Consider the following 15992-nt stretch of genomic DNA (forward strand, 5'->3'; position numbering starts at 1 on the left):
ATACCTTTCAGCCATGAGATGCTGCAGTAATGGGAACTCACTCTGTGTTTTCTACAATGCCTTTTCAGATTCTCCCTCTGTAGGGGATGTTTCTCTGCTTTGAACTCGTATGGGATAATGTACCATTCACATGCCATGGGTTTCTCTGGTTTTCAACTGTTGTTCCACCCAACATTTTTGAGAAGTAGAATACTCTCCCCGAGTCACAGTGATGTCGAGGAGATACCTGTTGGGGAACCCATTTTCTCTTTTCTGGGACTCATGGCTCTCCTCAGGGGGATATGCCTTTACAGTATGTTCGTTCGGCTCCTCAAAATTGGGTCATTATTTACTGATTCCCATAAACGTAAAATCGAGAGTTAGGGGTTCTAAGGAGTTGGCTATGGTCGTAGGACCTACAACAGGACAAATAAACTCAGGGAATTGCCAAATGAGACTGCCATTTTGGAGTGGCTGTTGGGGAGTTTTGTGTGCACATGACGAGCAAGCAAAGAAAAGTAGGAGTGTGTAGCAGAGAGGCTTTCCTTGACTCTCTTGTCAAAACCTTTAAGCCCTCAACCCCAGTCCCTTCTCTCCATCCCATCTTCTCTATCCCTTAACCACTTTTTTTTTCCCTCTTCTACTTCATATTACTTGTTTGCTTGCTTCTGTCTCCCTGTTCCATTCCCTAGCACGGCACAAAAACACCACCCCAAAACCTGAGAGCTTTGAAACAGTAACAGTCATCTCTTTTGCGCACAAATATGCAACTTTGGCAGGCATGACTCTGCTCCCTGTGTTTGGGGCCTCAGTTTGAGATTGAAGCAGCTAGGGACTAGCTATGCATCTCCCTTTCTATGCATCTTTCTCCACAAAGCCTTGGACTTCCTCACAACATGGCAGCCTCAAAGTAATCAGCCTTCTTCCGTGGTATCTCAAGTCTCCCAGACAGGGTTCCCAGAGACCCAAATGGAAGCGGTAAAGTTTCTCCTGACCTAGTCTCAGAATTCCCTGAACACCACTTGTGCCACATTCGGTTGGTCAAGCAAGTCACTACATTCCAGTTTCCAGGGGAAGAAATAGACCCACCTCTCCATGGACAGAGTAGCAGAGATAGGAAAGTTACCGGTTTACAGTCTAAAAAATTGTGTCCGCCTCACCATCTAAAGGCAAAATTCTCACCTGGGTGGCTCAGTCGGTTTAACTTCTGACTCCTGATCTCAGCTCAGGTCTTGATCTGAGGGCCATGAGTTAAAGCCCGGTGTTAGGCTCCACACTGGGCATGGAGCCTACTAAAAAAGAGAGAGAGAGAGAGAGAGAGGAAGTTGAACAGATTAAATGGAATGTTTTGGCAATTGTGAATAGACTAGAAAACATAATAGTATACCTACGTGTTTTCAAGTGTTTTAAAATATTTTCCCTTTAGCAGCATTATGTACTTGACCACTGCATGATTTGCTCAGTGGATGAAGTTTGCACTTTGTCCTGGTTTTCTGTCTTCGAGGTTAGACTTTCTTTCTTTGACTGTTATTTTCCTTTAGGGTGTTTTGGTTTGTTGTTGTTGTTGTTTAAAGAGGCAGCGATGGGCAGAGGGAGAGGTAGAGAGAGAGAATCTAAAGCAGGCTCCATGCCCAGGGCAAGCCAGACCTGGGGCTAGATCCCCCACCACCCTGAGATCATGACCCGAGCCAAAATCAAGAGTCAGCCGCTTAACCCACTGACCCAGGCGCCCCTCCTTTAGGTTTTACTAGGCTCACTTGTGTATGTTGAAGAAGTTCATATATTGAAGTAGTTTATGACAGGCTTACTCAGGAAGATACCATGAAAAAATGATCCTTGTTAAGTTGGTAGGGGGGAAATCCTATACTTAAGCGCTTAAGTGGGGGAAGTGTAACTGGACCCACGTCCATCTCTGCCTGATGCATACAAAGCCAATCACTGAGACATCAGGTGTGCTGTAAGGAAAGGGGCTTACTTGAGAGGCAGCCAAAGGAGGAGATTGGAGAGCAAGCCACAAATCCGCTTCCCTGAAGGGGGAGAGAACAAGTTTTTTATAATCATAGGGGCTGCATTACATACATATTGATGAAAAGAGCAGAGAAACTTATGACTATGCAAGAGGAAAGATGGAGCATGCGCCTTTAGGAAGTGTATATGTAACATACTCCCCATGTCCACTTTGCGTGGAGACTTACCATCAGAAAAAAAGCAAACTTCAGCCCCTCACGTCAGGAGGTTATCTTAGGATATGGAGAAGGGGCTCTGGGCATGCTCCAAGAGCTGGTATAAACTGGATGGGGTCTTGGGTTGGTTACCTTGGGTTAGCAATACAGGTCAGAGGCTAGACAACCATATTAGTTGACCTTGAATCCAGGCTTCTGCAGAGACAGCTAGTAGATTTGTTCGTGGGGTTAGAGGGAGAAACTGTTCCCTGATAAACAAGCTTTAAATTTTCTGCTAGCTTCAACCTCATGAATCGTATAGGACAGATTTTCAGGAGGGGGAAATGTCCTCATAATAATCTCTCCAGTGTGGATGAGCTAGCTAAAACAAAATAGACGGAAACTTCCTTTTCGCTTAAGGGAAGGTGGTGGGGTCACTGTCTAGTTGGGCCCTCGATTGCCCAGAGCTGGGAGACCAGGCTTCTCGGGTCTCCCCTGCAGGTCCCGACACCCTCGCCGCCCGCCCGGCGCCCCGCGTCCCTGCCCCCCAGGCATCCGCGGTCTCCGCGAGGACTGGGACGGCCGGCGTCCCAGAGCGGGAGACGGGGCTCGGGGGACGTCACGACGAGGGCGTGGCGTATGCAGAGGAGCAGGCGCGCAGAGGCTGCCGGGCCCGCCCCGCCCGGGCGCGCGGGTGCCGCGTGGGGCCAGGCGAAGGCGCCCGCGGGGTTGTGCGGGCGAGCGAGGTGGCGGCGGGGGTGGTGCGGGGCGCGGGGGTCGCGGGGGCGGCGGGAGGGAAGTGACCGTGTGTAAGGAGCGCGGCGAGCGCGAGCGCGAGCGGCGAGGCAGGGCTGGCAAAGCATACTTACCTGGCAGGGGAGATACCATGATCACGAAGGTGGTTTTCCCAGGGCGAGGCTTATCCATTGCACTCCGGATGTGCTGACCCCTGCGATTTCCCCAAATGTGGGAAACTCGACTGCATAATTTGTGGTAGTGGGGGACTGCGTTCGCGCTTTCCCCTGGTTATTTTCGTTCACCAAAAAAAGATTTTTTTTTTTAGTCTTGTTGTTTGAAGGTTTTATTTTGGAAGCGGTATTGCTCTTAGATAAACTAGATTTGTCCAGTGTAGTTAAAAGACATTTTAAATTGGTGCTTGAGTACCGCTCGTATGGATATCATGTTACTTGCTCCGCGTTTCTTTTTTTTTTTTTGGCATAGGGATGTATTCCCGGACCAGAAACGGGTGGAGATTAGCAACGAAAGCTATAGTGCTAGTTGGCTCCGCTGACCCTCCTCTGCTCACCGCTTGGGGTTCCCAAAACAGGTGAAAATTCTCTCGGTTTTCTGGAGTCGAGAGAAGAGAAGAGAACACCACTGCCGTTTTGAGCTCTTTGCACTGGTTCCGCGTATCGTAACAAGCTTTTCAGACCCCATCTAGCGTGTTTCCCAAAACCACTACCCACCCAGAGAGTCCCGCCTTTTAGGGATACCTTTCAGCCATGAGATGCTGCAGTAATGGGAACTCACTCTGTGTGTTTTCTACAATGCCTTTTCAGATTCTCCCTCTGTAGGGGATGTTTCTCTGCTTTGAACTCGTATGGGATAATGTACCATTCACATGCCATGGGTTTCTCTGGTTTTCAACTGTTGTTCCACCCAACTTTTTTGAGAAGTAGAATACTCTCCCCGAGTCACTCTCCCCGATGTCGAGGAGATACCTGTTGGGGAACCCATTTTCTCTTTTCTGGGACTCATGGCTCTCCTCAGGGGGATATGCCTTTACGGTATGTTCGTTCGGCTCCTCAAAATTGGGTCATTATTTACTGATTCCCATAAACGTAAAATCGAGAGTTAGGGGTTCTAAGGAGTTGGCTATGGTCGTAGGACCTACAAAAGGACAAATAAACTCAGGGAATTGCCAAATGAGACTGCCATTTTGGAGTGGCTGTTGGGGAGTTTTGTGTGCACATGACGAGCAAGCAAAGAAAAATAGGAGTATGTAGCAGAGAGGCTTTCCTTGACTCCCTTGTCAAAACCTTTAAGCCCTCAACCCCAGTCCCTTCTCTCCATCCCATCTTCTCTATCCCTTAACCACTTTTTTTTTCCCTCTTCTACTTCATATTACTTGTTTGCTTGCTTCTGTCTCCCTGTTCCATTCCCTAGCACGGCACAAAAACACCACCCCAAAACCTGAGAGCTTTGAAACAGTAACAGTCATCTCTTTTGCGCACAAATATGCAACTTTGGCAGGCATGACTCTGCTCCCTGTGTTTGGGGCCTCAGTTTGAGATTGAAGCAGCTAGGGACTAGCTATGCATCTCCCTTTCTATGCATCTTTCTCCACAAAGCCTTGGACTTCCTCACAACATGGCAGCCTCAAAGTAATCAGCCTTCTTCCGTGGTATCTCAAGTCTCCCAGACAGGATTCCCAGAGACCCAAATGGAAGCGGTAAAGTTTCTCCTGACCTAGTCTCAGAATTCCCTGAACACCACTTGTGCCACATTCGGTTGGTCAAGCAAGTCACTACATTCCAGTTTCCAGGGGAAGAAATAGACCCACCTCTCCATGGACAGAGTAGCAGAGATAGGAAAGTTACCGGTTTACAGTCTAAAAAATTGTGTCCGCCTCACCATCTAAAGGCAAAATTCTCACCTGGGTGGCTCAGTGGGTTTAACTTCTGACTCCTGATCTCAGCTCAGGTCTTGATCTGAGGGCCATGAGTTAAAGCCCGGTGTTAGGCTCCACACTGGGCATGGAGCCTACGAAAGAGAGAGAGAGAGAGAGAGGAAGTTGAACAGATTAAATGGAATGTTTTGGCAATTGTGAATAGACTAGAAAACATAATAGTATACCTACGTGTTTTCAAGTGTTTTAAAATACTTTCCCTTTTAGCAGCATTATGTACTTGACCACTGCATGATTTGCTCAGTGGATGAAGTTTGCACTTTGTTCTGGTTTTCTGTCTTCGAGGTTAGACTTTCTTTCTTTGACTGTTATTTTCCTTTAGGGTGTTTTGGTTTGTTGTTGTTGTTGTTTAAAGAGGCAGCGATGGGCAGAGGGAGAGGTAGAGAGAGAGAATCTAAAGCAGGCTCCATGCCCAGGGCAAGCCAGACTTGGGGCTAGATCCCCCACCACCCTGAGATCATGACTCGAGCCAAAATCAAGAGTCAGCCGCTTAACCCACTGACCCAGGCGCCCCTCCTTTAGGTTTTACTAGGCTCACTTGTGTATGTTGAAGAAGTTCATATATTGAAGTAGTTTATGACAGGCTTACTCAGGAAGATACCATGAAAAAATGATCCTTGTTAAGTTGGTAGGGGGGAAATCCTATACTTAAGCGCTTAAGTGGGGGAAGTGTAACTGGACCCACGTCCATCTCTGCCTGATGCATACAAAGCCAATCACTGAGACATCAGGTGTGCTGTAAGGAAAGGGGCTTACTTGAGAGGCAGCCAAAGGAGGAGATTGGAGAGCAAGCCACAAATCCGCTTCCCTGAAGGGGGAGAGAACAAGTTTTTTATAATCATAGGGGCTGCATTACATACATATTGATGAAAAGAGCAGAGAAACTTATGACTATGCAAGAGGAAAGATGGAGCATGCGCCTTTAGGAAGTGTATATGTAACATACTCCCCATGTCCACTTTGCGTGGAGACTTACCATCAGAAAAAAAGCAAACTTCAGCCCCTCACGTCAGGAGGTTATCTTAGGATATGGAGAAGGGGCTCTGGGCATGCTCCAAGAGCTGGTATAAACTGGATGGGGTCTTGGGTTGGTTACCTTGGGTTAGCAATACAGGTCAGAGGCTAGAGAACCATATTAGTTGACCTTGAATCCAGGCTTCTGCAGAGACAGCTAGTAGATTTGTTCGTGGGGTTAGAGGGAGAAACTGTTCCCTGATAAACAAGCTTTAAATTTTCTGCTAGCTTCAACCTCATGAATCGTATAGGACAGATTTTCAGGAGGGGGAAATGTCCTCATAATAATCTCTCCAGTGTGGATGAGCTAGCTAAAACAAAATAGACGGAAACTTCCTTTTCGCTTAAGGGAAGGTGGTGGGGTCACTGTCTAGTTGGGCCCTCGATTGCCCAGAGCTGGGAGACCAGGCTTCTCGGGTCTCCCCTGCAGGTCCCGACACCCTCGCCGCCCGCCCGGCGCCCCGCGTCCCTGCCCCCCAGGCATCCGCGGTGTCCGCGAGGACTGGGACGGCCGGCGTCCCAGAGCGGGAGACGGGGCTCGGGGGACGTCACGACGAGGGCGTGGCGTATGCAGAGGAGCAGGCGCGCAGAGGCTGCCGGGCCCGCCCCGCCCGGGCGCGCGGGTGCCGCGTGGGGCCAGGCGAAGGCGCTCGCGGGGTTGTGCGGGCGAGCGAGGTGGCGGCGGGGGTGGTGCGGGGCGCGGGGGTCGCGGGGGCGGCGGGAGGGAAGTGACCGTGTGTAAGGAGCGCGGCGAGCGCGAGCGCGAGCGGCGAGGCAGGGCTGGCAAAACATACTTACCTGGCAGGGGAGATACCATGATCACGAAGGTGGTTTTCCCAGGGCGAGGCTTATCCATTGCACTCCGGATGTGCTGACCCCTGCGATTTCCCCAAATGTGGGAAACTCGACTGCATAATTTGTGGTAGTGGGGGACTGCGTTCGCGCTTTCCCCTGGTCATTTGAGTTTGCGAAAATCAGACGTTGTGGGGCTTTACGGGGTTCGCCCGCTGATCTTCAGCGGGGTTTGCAACGGGGTAGGGTGCTTTACGCGCGTTACGGTTTCTAAAGTTCGTGTTTTTCTTTCTCGTCTGTTGGTCTTTGCTCACCGTTGGTATTATATCTACGACGGGCGTTAACGGGTTCAGGAGAGCGAAGCCCGGCCCTTCAAGCTGCCGACGGGGTACCTGCCATATCCATGTTAGTCGCCCCACATTGCTCTCCCTTTTGGCACAGGTACGCGTTTCCGGACTTGACCAGCCGGAGACCGAGCCACGAGCGCTATGGTGGTGTTGGCTTCGTTGACCCTCCTCTGCCCACCGACCTGGATTCCCGCAACAGGTCGAGATTCTCAGCACTTCCTGGAGCCGAGAGGAGAGAACACCGGTGCCGGCTGGATTCCTTGCCCTGGCTCCGGGTACTGTAACAAAGCCTTTCAGCTCCCATCTAGCGTGCACGCCCAAGACCGCTCACCCACCCACTGAGAGTCCCACAGAGGCCCAGCAAGCCGCAGGTGCAGGGCCTTCCCGTGACTGACTGTGTCACCACTGCCTGACTGGGTAGCAGGCACCTCTGCACCTTCAAGGATGGGGGGCAGTACCTTGGAAGCCGCCTGCCGCTCTCCGTGACACCCCAGCCAGGAAGGGTCGGCCATGCTGGGGCCCACACTTGCATCTGCTGGTCACAAAAAGCCACTGCGCCCCCTCCACCTCTCACCCTGCTGTTTCCCCAAAGCACCAAAGCTAGGTCCCCCAGGGATGCCACACCTCCACATCTCACCAGGGGCCACATCCAACGAAGGTCTTGAGGTTTTATCCTTGGTTCCCGTCTGCTGGTCTCTGCAGATGATGACCTTAGAGGCTGGGGTTTCTCTGTGGCTTCAAAGCAATCGAATCTTCCTGAAGGTCATCACCTGTTGGGCTTCCCTGGCAGGGCCTCCTGAGCCCGTGGAGAGTCTGGCTCAGTCCATCTCAGTTAGCAGTAGGACAGTGGGACTGAGACTGGGTTGGGGAGAGAGAACCTCTCAAGAGGAGCTTGCCAGGAGAGGAAGCCGGGGAGGAGAGGAGAGAACAGTCTCCAGTTTGAGAGGCAGAAGCAACACCGAAAAGGGGCCCGTGGGCTCCGAGGTCAGGGATGGCAGTGGCTGGGTCCCTGAGGCTCGCGAGGGCCACACTCACGTTGGGGTTCCGCTACCGGTCCCCTCTGTGATGCACTCCACCTGTACTTTGAGCCTCTGGAGTCTCCTTCCCACAGGAAGGAGGAGAACGAGGAAGACCATTCTCTGGCGCTGTTCTCTGCACCCCCCCCACCCCCACCCCCACCCCCCGCCAACAACCTGGCTCTGACCCCAAGGTGAAGCCCGTGTTCTCCTGGGTGCGCTCTGGCTGGGCCTCAGGATCTTGCTCTTCAGGCCCTGCCAATTTAGCCTGAAGGGCCCAGCGCTAAGTCAGCCCGCTGGTCAGAGCCCACAGGCCGGCCTAGGAGGTGAATTTGTGTGCCGGTCCACGAGGGCAGCTGCCCACGCCCCGCCCCACCCCTACCCCCACTCTTCTGCGCCCTGCCTTCAGCCCTCGTTGCCCCGACTCTCCGGCTCCCTCTGAGCTCTAAGCCTGTGCTGTTGCTGCCAATCTCCCTCCCCACCCCCACCCCTTTCTACAGGCGGAGACCCCAGCGGTCAGTGGCCGGAAAGCGGGCGGGATGGAAATACGTCCATCTATTTCTGTCTCCCTCCATCAGATGTAGCCGGAGAATCGGGGAATCCGTGCGGGGGTGCGGCGGGGGGGCTTTTACCGCACCCCCCGGCGAAGTAGGTAGGTGGCTTGTACCGAGTGTGTGTGAGCAGTCGCTGCTCTCTCAGCAGGAACACCAGCGCCCCGCGTGGCTGCAAGGGCGCGGGAAAACTCGAGTGTCCTCGGGCCGCACGCGGTCCTCCCACTGACGGAACCCTGACGCGCCTCCGAAGTTCTCATCGCGACTGGCGAGGCCCACGGAGGCCCCTGCGGCATTTCGCGTCTGCCAACGTCAGCCTCGATGCAGGCGCACGATGGGATGGGCGATGGCTTGGAAAACCTCGAGGTGACAGTTCTGTCCCACGAGTAGGTGAAGCCGGTCGGGGAAGAGGCTCTCGGGTCTCCGTAAGTCTGTATGTTTATAGACCACGTGAAAGCCAGACAAGGAGGAGACGGACAGACAGACTGCAGCTGGGAGAGACAGAAGCAGTGACCGTCCCCGGAGGCAGGGCAGGAGACCGAGACCCAGCTCGAGAGGCAGAGTCGTCAGGAAGGATGTCCCTGCCCCGTGGGGTGACCCGTCCGCTTGTCAGCCGCGCGGGCTTGCGGAGGGCAGACGCTCTTGGCCCACCTCCTCGTCTGGAGCGGGAGCCGCGGCGGGGTGGGGGGGAGGGGGCGGGGGGCAACGAGCGCACAGGGCGTGGGGCGGTGCGGCGCTGAGCCGAGGCAGCAGCGGCGCGGACGGGCAGCGCCGCAGGGCCGGTGCGGGCCGCCCGCGGCAGGAAGGCGCCGGGGCGCTCCCCGGGCGGCAGCGCACCCGCAGCCGAGTAAGGGAGGCGGTGCGCGAAGGTTTTCCCGCCTCGGGCCGCCGAGGGGGGCCTGGGCCGGGCAGAGGTGGGGCTGGGCGCTAGCGGGGGCGGTGGCTTCCCCGGCGGCGCCAAAGCGTCAGGCGCGTCCTTCGAGCCGGAATCGAACCAGCGACCTAAGGATGTCCGCGCCTCTGCGGTCTACAGTCCTCCGCTCTACCAGCTGAGCTATCGAAGGGTGCGCGCTGGCGGGCCCGGGTCATTACTTTTTCTTGAAATGACGGAGGCCACGGCGGAGAAAAGCCGAGCCCACGTCGCCGCGGCGCCCGTTCCGCGCGGGGCCTCGAGTCCCCCGCGCTCGGCGGCCGCGGGGCGGGGGTCCGGCATCCCGGGCGCGATGGTCGAGCTGCCTGGGCCCGGGCTCTCACCCGCGGCCTCCTGTCCCCTCCCGGGGCCCCCTCCTGCAGGTGGGGCCGACCCCGGTCCGCGGCGGGGGAGCGGGTAAGAGGGGAGGAGGGGCGTTGGCGAACCCCACGCGCGGGTTGGGCGGCCGAGGCCTTGCGGAGCGGAGGAGGGGAAAACCCACTGGATCCGCGCACCAGGTGGGCGGCTGCGAACCGCCTACCTGCTGGGTTTTAAGTGCCTTCGGTTCACAGTAATCCTTGGGCCAAAAGGACGCCTTTTGGTGTGGCAGACGATGCCGCCGTTCGAAGCCAAGATCATCTTGCCCGGATTATGCAAGTCTCCTCGTTTCCCTGCTTTACAAAACCCTTGCAGACAGATTTTTTATTTTTATTTATTTAATTTATTATTGATAACTTTTGGGGGGGTGCCAAGCGGAGTGGGAGGAGGAGGAGGATTCAGATCAAGCCACTCCTCTGCTCAAAACCGTTCAGTTCAGGGGTGCCCGGGCTGGCTCGGTCCATAGAGCATGTAGCTCTTGATCTCGGGGTTGTGAGTTCGACTCCCCCCGCCCCTCCACCGCCCATTGGGTGTAGAGCTTACTGTTTTTTGTTTTTTTGTGTTGTTGTTGTTTTTTTTAGATTATATTTTTAAGTAATCTCTACACTAAGGTGGGGCTCTAACCCTAAGCCGGGCGGTAGAGCTTACTTAAGCAAACAAACAAACACACAACAAAGAAACAGACCCTTTGGTTCACTCGGATGTGAAGTCTTAACAATGATCATGGCAGAGTGCAGCGGTGGCTGGAGCTGCCTGGCTGGTCTGTTCTGAGGAAAGGCCAGCAGCTGGATGGACCCGGCCAGGGCGGCTTACACCTGAGACAGACTACCCCAGGGCACTACCAGAGGTGGAAGTCCGAGTCAAGAGCGTCTGTCCGCCGTAGCCAAGCTGATCTCAGCAGCTGCAAGGACCTGTGGTGGATTTCCAGGTGGAACGGAGGCCGGCCTTCTTAGCTGAGACACCAACAGGTGGTTAAAGCAGTGTTGGAACATCCAGGTAGCTGAATTCCAAAGTGAAATTAAAATATGATTCACGAAGGGGCGCCTGGGTGGCTCAGTGTGTTGAGTGGCCGACTGTTGATATCAGCTCAGGTCAAGATCTCAGGGTCGTGAGATCGAACCCTGGGACGGGCTCTGCACTGGGCATGGAACCTGCTTAAGAGTCTCTCTCTCTCTCCTTCTCCCCCTGCCCCCCCCCCGCTCTCTTGCTCTCTCTCTCTCTCTCTCTCTCTCTCCCTCAAAAAAAAAAAAAAAAAAAAAAAAGGTCCTACAATGATCCACAAGACCCTCATGATCTTACCCCCACCTAGGCACCTCTCTAACTTAATTTTGTACGAATCTTCAATGTTGCTCTGGACACAGGGCCTCCTTGCTATTCACACACAGTCCTACCTGGGCCTTTGCTCTAGCTGATCTCTGTGCCATGGATGCTTTTCCCCAGATAGCCCATGACCAACTCCCTCACCCTCCTCCCAGCCTTTGCTCACAAAGCACCTTCTCAACGTGGCCTCTTCTGACCACCCGATTTACCACAGCAACCTGTGCCCCTAACTCGACTCCTGATCCGCTCTCCCTCCTCACTGTTTTCTTTTCTCAGTTCCTAACACCTACCATACTAATTATGTTGTGTCCATTGTCGATTTTCTCCCAGTCCCTCTGCCCCTTCTACAAAATAGGGAGCGCCAAGAGGCCTTTTTGTTACCAATTCCCGAAGCGTCCGGCACAGCCTATATACTCAACAAGCGCTTGTTGATGGGACGAACTCTCAGTGCCATCCAAGAGGAGATGCGACTCTACAAGGAGGGGCCAGGAGCCAGGGTTCAGCCAGGGGGAGGTGCAGAGTTATCTTGTTTGATCACAAAACAGGATCTCTTCGGTTGAGAAGTGCAGAACGCTCAGCTCCTAACAACCCCTGCAAACGGTTTCCTTCACCGTGATTTGACCAGACTCTAGCATAGCTTCTAGTAGCATAAGGTTCTGTCCCTAAGAGTGACCTCCAGCCTGAGAATGTTAGACAGCTGACGCAGGCCCCCAACCTCTCTTTCTTAGGGCATATATTACATTTTATTTTTAAGAAGATTTTATTTATTTATCTGTGAGAGAGAGAGAGAGAGAGAGAGAGAGAGAGAGAGAGCTCACACAAGCAGGGGTGCAGCAGGCAGAGGGAGAAGGAGCCTCCCCACCGAGCAAGGAGCTGGATGAGGGACTCAGTCCTAGGACATGGGGATCATGACCTGAGCCCAAGGCAGACGCTTAACCAAGCAAGCCACCCAGGCGTCCCTCTTAGGTCATTTATTAAAAAGGGCTTGCGATTGTGACAATGGATCTCTTACGACTCCAAAGTGTCTTTCTCAAGGACCGAGAGCCATTCCGTTGAGATGTGATCAGGAAGGCTGGGGCCTATCTCCCAGTCTCTGTGGGAGGATAGCACCCTAACTTCAGCAGCTGCCAGCTAACAAACACAGCTGCCTGATAGCAGTTATACTGAACTACCGTTTTTGTAACTTTTCCCTTCTCTGGCTGTCCTGAGCCCCCTTCCTCTCATTCTTCCCTCAAAACGTCCAAATCCCCTCTGCACAAATCGGAGTGGAGCTCAGCTCTTTCCCCGCTCCTGTCAGCGGTTACTGAAGAAAATCTTTTTTTTTTTCCACCACTGTAACCATTGTCTGCTGCGTTTATCTTTGACAGAGGCCAAGTCGGAAAGGACCAGGGGGCACTGGGTGGGCCACCCCGTGTGCGGCGGGCTGGGGGGCAGTAGGAGGCTGACGGGCGCCTGGCCCTGACCGCTAGGGCTCCCGGGAGATACACGACAGGCTGCGGCTGAAGGGCACTGTTGAGCGCTTCTCTTCGTGTTCTTTCTTCAAAACTTAGCATGACGCTTTTCCTTCCAGCGTTCCTAGATCCGGCTACTGCATATTCGGAAGCCCTTTTACTCGGAAAGACACCAGAAATACACATCGCCACGAAGTCTTGTTAAGGCAGCTTAGCCCTTAACGTCAACCGGCAGAAAGGCCTCTCCTGAGTTTTCCATTAGATTTGAAAATGAGTTCCGAACGGGCGAGGACAAAAAGGGGCTGAAATTTTCTTTCTGCTGAAAGGAAGGTGAGACCAAACCCGAGCCCTGACCCGCCACCGCTCCCGCGGGGCTCCGGGAGGCCCCCGCCTTCTCGGGTCTCCCCTGCAGGTCCCGACACCCTCGCCGCCCGCCCGGCGCCCCGCGTCCCTGCCCCCCAGGCATCCGCGGTCTCCGCGAGGACTGGGACGGCCGGCGTCCCAGAGCGGGAGACGGGGCTCGGGGGACGTCACGACGAGGGCGTGGCGTATGCAGAGGAGCAGGCGCGCAGAGGCTGCCGGGCCCGCCCCGCCCGGGCGCGCGGGTGCCGCGTGGGGCCAGGCGAAGGCGCCCGCGGGGTTGTGCGGGCGAGCGAGGTGGCGGCGGGGCTGGTGCGGGGCGCGGGGGTCGCGGGGGTCGCGGGGGCGGCGGGAGGGAAGTGACCGTGTGTAAGGAGCGCGGCGAGCGCGAGCGCGAGCGGCGAGGCAGGGCTGGCAAAGCATACTTACCTGGCAGGGGAGATACCATGATCACGAAGGTGGTTTTCCCAGGGCGAGGCTTATCCATTGCACTCCGGATGTGCTGACCCCTGCGATTTCCCCAAATGTGGGAAACTCGACTGCATAATTTGTGGTAGTGGGGGACTGCGTTCGCGCTTTCCCCTGGCATTTTTCCTGTGCTTAGAAAAGAAAGACTTTGGGGTTTTGTGGTTGTCTTAGCATCCCGTTCGTGGTCTTTTCTTTTTTTTTTTTCAGTTTGTGGGTGGGTTTAGGTCTGGGGGTTGTTTGGTTTTTATGCCGGTTGCGTTAGGATACTTGGTGGGGCCGTCGTTGAGAGTGGGTTTGCCGGTGTCTTTTTTTCCAAGAGTTACAAAATGCCAAGCTTTCTGATGTGGACTCGTTCTTGTGTTTGCAGCTGAGTTTTCTAGGGAGTGTACTACGGCACGAGATGATGGGGACTTCTTCGCGCAAGAAAAGTTACCCGGTGGGTGCCTGGGGTCTCTAAGCGGGGTTGTGGTCCTACCTGCAGCGTTTGAGCTTGGAGGTGGGGTGGGGGTGAGGGTGAGGTGAGGTGAGGTGAGATGGGGCGGGGGAATGGTGTGTACCCTGCATGAGGTCGCCCATCAATTGAGAATCCGAGACCCAAGCGGGCCAGGTCACAGGTGGCTGGGGAGAGAGAAAGTTTGAGGCCCTTGATACGAATGCAAATTTATTCTTCACAAACGACGCCGGGGATTTCAGCTAAGCACCGAGATGTGGAAGATGGGCCAGGAACAAGACTCGCACGCAGAGTTGACAAGGTATGTTGCGGTGAGGCTTACAGGAGGATCCGGCCCGTCGGAGTGAGTCCCTCCCCGGAGAGGCCGGGCCTGCAGAGCCGGCTGATCGCTACCGAGAAAGACCGGGGGGCGCTGTGAGTTCCCAGGTTACGAGTCGTGCGCAGGCGGGGGGCTTTTCGGGAAGGTCTGGAACTGTGTCGTTCTTCCCGCTCCCACGTAGATGTGAAGATGACCACTCCAATTACCAGTTGATTTTAGGATGAACTGTGTGTAGGAAATGGTGCCCTCAAGTCCTCTTGAGGACAAGTTCTTGAGAACTTCTATGGAATGAGTTGTATCTGCCTGTATAACAGGATAAACTTTTATGGTTATAGAATGAAAGGTGCCCCCCCCCCCGCCCCCCATTCGAGCGTTGAAGACCTAACCCCCCATGTGACTGTATGTGGAGATAAGGTCTTTAAGGAGGTAATAAAACTTAAATGGGTTCATAAAGGTTCTAATCCCATAGGACTCACGTCCTTCTAAGGAGAGACACATCAGGGACAGCTGCAAGCCAAGGAGAGGCCTCGGGAGAAACCCAACCTTCTACACCCTGCTCCTAGGGGTACAGCCTCCAGAACTTGCACTGTTGTGTAAGTCCTCCAGTCGACGGTGTTTTGCATGGCGGCCCAAGCGGACTAGTACTCTGTCTGCGGTCTCCTCAGGGGATTCCCTGTGGTGTACAGTGCAGTCTCGTTTAACGCTTTTTTTCACAGAACTGTTTGCTTCTTTTCTTTCCACCTTTTAGGGAGGATTCACTGGGTTGGCAGGAGATTTCATTTCCCCCAACAATCTGGCACTGAAAGCAGGACTGGTCTGGCGGTTCTGGATTTGAGTGAGTCAGCTAAAATGTCTTGTGGCCACACAACAGGTAAGAGATGCTGAATTACTAAAAAAAAAAAAAAAATCTCCGGGCTCCAGGGTGGCTCAGTCGGTTAAGGGTCCTGCTTTCGGTTCAGGTCATGATGCCAGGCGCCTGAGATGGAGCCCCCGTTGGGCTCCTTGCTTGGCGGGGAGCCTGCTTCTCCCTCTGCCATCCCCCTTAGTGCTCTTTCACGCTCTCTCAAATATATAAAATCTTTAAAAATTAAAAAAGTCTCCCTTGCTCCCTTGTATCTTTCTCACCCTTTCCAATATTAAGATATTGAGTAAGAATGGGTAATATATGCTTTAAAATCCTGTCAGGAATGTAGAGGTCACTTTCAGAGGAACAGACTTGAGTGATGGTAGGTAGAAAGGGCCCACAGAGACCCCCTGGCTAATAGATGGGCCCATCATGTAACCCACCTCAAAATATCTCTAGGCCCTAACTAATCAATGGGTTACTTATAACCAGGCACAGTTAGCAAAAAAGGGGAAAATTCTATATATCACCAATACCGCCTCACTCTCCCTCTTTAAAAAACAGCCCCTACCCACTGCCTTCTCCTAGACAGCCTGTCCTCTGCTGTCCTGCCTTCCACTCCCTTGCAGTGTATTCACTAAACTTCTCTTTTGTTCTGCCTCAGGTGGAATCTATCACTGCCCATGCCACCAGTTTCCACCTCATCAGCGCCCCACATCTGGGGCCCCCCATCTGATCTGGAGAGACACCACAAGGGACACTATGAGCTATGAGGATGGAAAAATATAGGAAGCCAGAAATTTTGCAGAGGCAGGTCGTTCTCTTAAATAATCTCTCATTTGGAATGGGTAAGCATACGATAATTCAGATGTGTAGACTGAGGAGGGTTCCTCTGACTTGGATAAGTTAATGTATTTGTGGAATTTCTTAGAAGAGCCTCA

The 15992-nt window shown here is 53.9% G+C and overlaps 4 non-coding genes across 4 annotated transcripts; 3 read left to right on the forward strand and 1 right to left on the reverse strand.

Annotated features, from left to right (window-relative positions):
- The first annotated feature begins 3002 nt into the window (after window positions 1–3002).
- Window positions 3003–3166, forward strand: LOC123842768 (U1 spliceosomal RNA). Its single transcript, XR_010405354.1, has one exon. It is a non-coding gene; the product is annotated as a U1 spliceosomal RNA (small nuclear RNA).
- Window positions 3167–6634: 3468 nt separating this feature from the next.
- LOC123842002 (U1 spliceosomal RNA) lies at window positions 6635–6798 on the forward strand. The gene has a single exon (XR_006790339.1). It is a non-coding gene; the product is annotated as a U1 spliceosomal RNA (small nuclear RNA).
- Window positions 6799–9524: 2726 nt separating this feature from the next.
- TRNAY-GUA (transfer RNA tyrosine (anticodon GUA)) lies at window positions 9525–9614 on the reverse strand. Its single transcript is given in 2 exon segments — window positions 9525–9560; window positions 9578–9614. It is a non-coding gene; the product is annotated as a tRNA-Tyr (tRNA).
- Window positions 9615–13390: 3776 nt separating this feature from the next.
- On the forward strand, window positions 13391–13554 carry LOC123841661 (U1 spliceosomal RNA). The gene has a single exon (XR_006790262.1). It is a non-coding gene; the product is annotated as a U1 spliceosomal RNA (small nuclear RNA).
- The last annotated feature ends 2438 nt before the right edge of the window (window positions 13555–15992 follow it).

Source organism: Mirounga angustirostris, unplaced genomic scaffold (assembly GCF_029215605.1).
Source record: "Mirounga angustirostris isolate CCGP_5_RB_7025 unplaced genomic scaffold, mMirAng1.0.hap1 SCAF_9, whole genome shotgun sequence".
NCBI lineage: Eukaryota > Metazoa > Chordata > Mammalia > Carnivora > Phocidae > Mirounga > Mirounga angustirostris.